The 6,919-nt window shown below is 33.2% G+C and overlaps 1 protein-coding gene across 2 annotated transcripts in view; it reads right to left on the bottom strand.

Moving 5' to 3' along the window:
- The window catches only part of LOC125649067 (homeobox protein Meis1-like), a 60,628-nt gene extending 54,192 nt beyond the window's left edge, over positions 1 to 6,436 (bottom strand). The window contains exon 1 of one of the 2 annotated variants that reach the window (XM_048876279.2): positions 6,183 to 6,436. The gene's annotated coding sequence lies outside the window, so the exon portion shown is untranslated. Of the gene's footprint in view, positions 1 to 1,495; positions 2,248 to 6,182 lie in introns of those variants that run through there. The other variant, XM_048876282.2, reaches the window with a different exon arrangement.
- Positions 6,437 to 6,919: the final 483 nt, after the last annotated feature.

Genomic DNA, 6,919 nt, shown 5'->3' with positions numbered 1-6,919 from the left:
TTTGTAAAGAAAGGGGTATTTAATTGGGGTTTGTTGACGTGACCATCTGATAAAAGATCGACAGATAGCGGCAAAAATAATAATTAGCCGAAATATCGCCACCCCAACTAGTAAAGGCTTCAGGGTGAAATATCGCTGATTTATGGCTTATTATTAACAAAGTATATACATGTATTGTACCCCTAGCAAATGTCAGTACATATTTGTTTCCCCTTAGGTAAAAAAAGAACTAGAAGGTATGAAAAATATATATATATACTGAACTTTAAATTGATCATTTCACTCAGGGTGTAAACGATTATCTGTTATGATTGGCCAAAGACACTGACCACTAATTAAATAATATTTACAGCGATCATTATTTCCACAGCCTGCCATGTGAGTATGACCAGTGTAAATAAACATGGAATTATACTCTCATAAGCGTGAAAGAGGGAAACGAAATCATCAAACAGAGCTGTATAAATCTGACGCATAACATATAAATATTTTTTTCTCTCTGCAGAAATTAGAAAAATATTCCCATGGCCGCTTATGATATGAATTTATGAGAAAGCGGTTGTAGAAAGAGATACAGATTTCCTACCCAAACCACACCGGGGACAGTTTGAGACAAAATCTGTTTTACTTGTTTTCTTTAAGATGATTATTATTGTAAATCTTCATTGTGCAGAACACATCAATGTCAGAAAATCTATTAATTTTTTAACTTTCCCCGACTGGCTTTACGAATAGGCTATAATCTTAATACATTAATGAATAAAATGGGTCCAAAAAATAGCATCGCCCCAGCAGTTAAAGCACATAAAATCTAATTCCATAGATTTCAATATCGACCATAATTTTACCCATTGGTCAAGGCTAGTCATCAATCATTAAATTGAATATATCCACAAGAATATTTCTTTTTTAAACTATGTTCTGTACAATTTTTAAGATGCAAGACCGTCAAATGAATTTCCATTCAAATATTATATTATCGAGAGAAAGTTAAATACATGGGTAGATAAAATCTGTCACGGTCGTTTGGTTTTAAATTTTATAAATGGCAAACTTCAGCATATACATCTGCAGCTTGAAAACTAACGTTAATCACAACAAATAATCAGCCATTTTATGATTGAAATCTTCTCCTGTGTAAAAACGTTTTCAACTGCCGTACGCTGTATGACCGGGATACGTTAAACTGCCATTTTGCTTCTCGGGGAAAAGAACTTTCCATACCAAATAAACAAAGATTAATTGAAAGTTTCATGTTTCACTTTCATGCAATTATTATCTTGTCTAGACTAAATTTACAGCCATGTAACAATGTCCGCACAAATCTTGATAATACGTCGAGTTAAATAGGACTAGTCGCACAAATATTTTTTTTTTTAAAAATGTACAATTCTCGTTAAAATTCCTTCACAAGAAATGTATCAATTCAAAATACAAATGCTCCCATTTTTCAATTTATTGGTTAACTAGGTCGTCCAGATACACATAAACTCACCTCCTGTTCATAAACGCATGCATATACACTGGGATAAATATTCTATATTCCACAGAAATATACACACAATGGCAAGTGCAGTATATAATTTACACATAAATCCTACGGTAAATATTTCCCGATGAGTAGAATATTGCTACAAGAGTATCCTGCTGTGTGCAAGTATGAACTATATTTGTGACATTAATAACCCTTCTAAGCCATCACATGGAACGGAGAGTTTCTTCTCGAGGAAAACGTCAACGCCTTACAGAAGCGTAAGGATGTAAGTCTAAACTAACTGCCAGCGATAAATAAGTGTCCCGCGCAGAACCGTTGCTCTACCTGTAGTCCAACCCCGCAATGATAAAGGTCAAATATTTGGTTCCTGGTCAGTTGTCAGTTTGAAAGAGTGATAGAATTTTTAATTTCAACTTGAAACATGAGAAAAATGTTTTCAGGACATATCGGCTCTTGGCATTTTTTAAATTTTGTTTTTTGTTTACTAGATGAAGAAAAAACTTCACTGTACGTGTGACACATTAATTTCCGTTTGTATCATTGATGCGACCAACTGAATTTTTCTTCAGCTTGTTTTTCTGCTGTGTTTTCTTATTCTGTAAAATGACCCGCATTTGTTTGGTTTTCGCTCACAATTTTCTTAATAATATCGCCATTTCTTCGGGGAAATACTGGTAATTTGTATCAACGTCTTCTTGTTTACAATAACTAGTCAACTTTTAATTCGACCACTTAATGAGATGCCAACGGAACACATGCAGGCTTCATAATCGATGAACACCCCACATATCCGGGAATATTCCGTCCGCTCATTAACTGACCAAACATTTGTTTATAATTTGGACATTTATCATAAACATGGAAATTGATCTCGTTAATAAGATACTTTTGCACCAGGTGCAGTGAAACAATTTGTTCTTGATATTCTTCTTCCCTATAGTGCACATCGTGGAGCGAAGTTATTATTTTCATTTCACTGTGTAAGGATGAAAAAGTTATTTCCCTTTCATTTACGTTTATTTCAACATTTTGCTCTATGCGGGATAAATGTTAGGCATAACTTAAAACTCATTTTCACTGACGTAAACTACAATAAGAGAGAAACTCAGAAAAATTATAAAATCAAAGCGATCGAAATATCTAGTTTAGTTCTGAATGTAACATGTCATGAATATGTAACTTATGAATTATGACACAAGAACGTCTTTAAACGACGAATTGCGAAGAATATTTCAAAATATTGCTCGAGTACATCATCAACAGAATACACAAGTTTAAAATTACTATTATGTTTCATACATGCAACAAAAATATCCAAACCCTAAATAATACAAGTATTACGGCATTGTATTAGGTACTAACTTTAATCAATAGGTGTACTTGTGTAACGTTTGGTTTAACCACAGGCCAGTAAACAGATTGTCATTCAGATTTCTCTTAGTTACAAGTACGTTTCACGAAATTCAAGCCAATATTATGAATCAAAATAAAAACAAAATATCATAAATACATAGCCACGCCTTAAAAGTGTTATATATATATATATATATATATATATATATATATGATAATGATATTATAGATATATGTGCTGAATCATTGTGTAAAGTTTCTGCCCTTCATCGGCCCTTAATCGAAATAAATTAATATTATATTTAACCGGATATAAAAAAGAATCATTACTCGGTAATACAGAATAATCTTGAAAACAGTTTTAAATTTGGAACATTCGTTAAGTATTTTGTCAGAAGTAATACCCTTATATGCATCTGCAGTATCATAAATAAATAAAATGTATATAGAAAGAGTTCGTACATCAAAATATTTAAAACTTACAAACCTTAATTGTTGCACGTGTTCACGAGTAAGATAACACAATATTTATGTTGTCTATTATCGTTCATATATCGTTATCTATTTAAATAATTCGAATTTGATATCAGCACTCCAGATAATAAATGTGTATTTATCCCAAGTCTCCACATGATAACTGTATTAGTGTCATCAGTTTGTCATAGCGCGGGGTTAGAACTGATTTATTTGCATTAATTGTATAATTCAGATGATGTCATCACATATGTGAATCCTACTAACGGACCAAGTGGTCGGTCCTCTATCTGTAAAATTATCAATATAAAATATTTACATTTTTTTTTCCAATGATATTTATCAATTCGTTCTTGATAATATTCCTTTAAAATAAAGTTTAGAAAAAAAGCAGACATAGTCTTGTGTAAATCGTCGTGAAGACAACAGAATATCAAATATATTTATCAAAATAAGACTAATAATGTCTATTTTAACAACATCGTTTGAAATAGAAAATTGATAATGGCTCACTTCCGCTTTCACGCATTCCCTTACTATTATTTTTACATGTTTGCATTCATTATATCAAAACAAATCCAAATATTGTCGTGGAACAGCGATATCCAGAGAACGGAAACTAGCGTCCGACATATTTATTTTCAAAGAAATAGATACCGCATTAAGTCTACTAATTAACACTCGTATAGCAGAAATCCATTTCTTAAATTTGAAAAAAAAATCAATCAGATATATATATATCCAGTACAAACTTGTATCTATTCCAAACTTCTTGACAACTTTTTTTTTTCGATGAAACGAGAAAAATTGACTGGAATTCATCCTTCGTGATATAATCTATCAATTTTGGTTTAAATAATACTACTTTTGAATATATCTACACGTCTTTTGTCAAATACCATTACTGTCACACCTGATCAGTCTGTGCCGTAGTTCTTGGTTAATGTCACTTAATCAGTATGTGATGTAGTTCTTGAAGCCTATATATCATTTACTTATTTCGGTGACTTATTCCTGCATTTGTTTGCAATGATGCTGTGTTTGTTTTTCGAATAATGCGCAAACATGGATCCAGGGGCTATCAATACGGCATCTATTTGTTGTTCTCCGGCATTTCCTCCAAGATTCCTAATCCAATTTTCCATCGACGATTAATGAACAAAAGGCACGTTTGATTTCGATAATCATGCGTAAAATTGCGTAAAAGGATGCGAGAAAAGGAATAATGTACCGAAAAGAATAGGGATTCGAACCCTCCACTGACCAGATATGCGTGAAATTTTTGCCATATTCCTGTGGTAATTAAAATCCTGCATTGGTATTAATTATCGGCGAGGAATAATTAATTTTCTACGACTGAAATATTCATAGACATCTAGGCACTGAGCGCATTGCACATTCAGTTTCGTTGCGCTTACAAATTAGTATTAACTCTTCATCGAAATATGATCATGGCATCGATGGTTGCACGCAAACTTTCAAATGCATCCCTCGTCTTTGAGGTTCATTGTTCGGGTATTGCATGAATATGAAAGTGATCACTTTTTGCCATAAATCACAAGAAATGTGTATATTTTAATCAATCAAATATAGTCCTGTTTATGAAGATGATTCCACTTGGGAGTGGATATTTGCATGATTGCAAACATCTACCGGTACTAATTATAAATCCCCCTAGAAATGAACATGGGTATAAAAAGAAGTTTTTAATCAGTACACTGTGGAAAGTTTTGTTTTCGACAAAGAATAAAAATGTCAGTAGTTCCTACTTTTTTCAAAGTATAAATTTGGAATTTTTAAAAAAATTTATTTATGTTCAATGACATTCACATTTGTTGCCATTAAATAATTAGGATCTCTCGTGGATTAATTCTGGCATATATACAATTTTTTTTCTTATATTCCAACTTTCGTAGATTTGCACATCTTCAATACTTACATGATCCAATTTCAGACCAATGCCGATATATTTTGAATCATTATGTATAAAAATTGGATCATATTGTTAATATTGTACATACCCCCCTATGGGGCCTTGATTGGTGAGTAAACAAACTCTTTTCTATTTTACATGGAAACGATCGACTAAGCAAAACGTGTGTTTAAAATCAACTGTCTACGAAGTTACATCTACATCACCCTAGATTCTCCGTTCAGATAAGGACTTAGAATTGACATACTATTTCATCACTTAGAAATCTCTATCATTTTTAAAATTACGGCACTCTGTATCAAATCTCTAGTTTTCAAAACAAGAAATCTTTCATTAATCCCAGTCTCGTATCGCACAAGACGGAAAGGGAAACTTGCTCTAGAACCATGTGCCCAAACAGAGATTGGGATGAAAAGGAAATTTAACCTATTGATAAAAAAACCCAATTCAATATACACAATGAGATCATATTTAGAGAATAAAGGAGTAGAACTAACAAGTTTAAAACTTGCCCAGTTCCTATTTCAACACGAATACCAAGGTAGAGCTATCATTTCTTCAGCAAGAACAAGACACGCAAATAATATGTGTGTTGTAATATTAAAAAAAAAGAGATGTATCAGAATGGATGTTTTCAGATTATGGAATTGTCAAATAATTCTGTCCGGGGAGGAGGTTCAAATGATGTAGCAGCTTTCTTCGAGAGCATCTGTACGTTAATCAATTCCCAATAACTGCCAAAATAAGAGGCTACTAAACTTAAATCAATGACCAGTCTCGTTATGTTAATCTGACAAAATAATAACACTTGTCAAAAGGACCTGTTCCAGTCAAGAAGCACGTGGGCACCATGCAAGAGTGCTCCCCTCATGCATGTTGAACGGTATGCCTGATTAATGCGCTATATGCAATTAAATTCGGACTTACCTGTGCAGTTTGATGAATTTCAATCACGTTGATTTTATTTTCCTTTGATGAAGATGGTAAACATTGGATAACTGCCCATGTGTCAAGTCTAAGAACCTTTAGAATGAAGACTGGACCTGTCAAGTTCCCAGTAATATTTTATGGGTCTGTGTATTACTATCGGTCTGCTTTGACATTGATGAGCGAACGCGTAAGGAACAGAAGACACTAACCCTCCTCTATCCCGACTTTTCATCTCCTAGTGGGAGTGGTTACTGTCACTCACGCGCGCTTGTATTGTTAATATATACTACACCAATGTTTCAAGACGAAATTAACGATGCGTTGCTGTAGCAACGAAATCAATGTTATCTTCTACATTGTCTCTAAATATTGCACAAAAGGATATTTTGTATATTTTGGGAACAAACTTTAAAAATCACTTGTTAAATTCATCTAAAATAATCATCAAATGTTATTTGACAACATGCCAGTCTTTGAAAAGACCTTTGCTCAACTTTCCCTTAAAAAGATGTAAGTAAACAAAAAAATTCAAAAAGTTTAAAACGTCTGGGGTACCCCCCTTCAAATGTAGCAACAGAAAGTGTAGGACGGAAGACACGTGGAAGAACAAAGCACCAGGTGAAGCGTGCATTTACAGATCTGTCCTTTTGTATTAGTGATTGACACCGTACAAGATACAGAGTCAAAAGGTTCTCGGCCTTTGTTACCATCTCTGGAGACTTTTAAGTATCGTT

The sequence above is a fragment of the Ostrea edulis genome, chromosome 5 (genome assembly GCF_947568905.1).
Source record: "Ostrea edulis chromosome 5, xbOstEdul1.1, whole genome shotgun sequence".
Classification (NCBI taxonomy): domain Eukaryota; kingdom Metazoa; phylum Mollusca; class Bivalvia; order Ostreida; family Ostreidae; genus Ostrea; species Ostrea edulis.
This window is presented reverse-complemented; position numbering and strand designations above follow the sequence as displayed.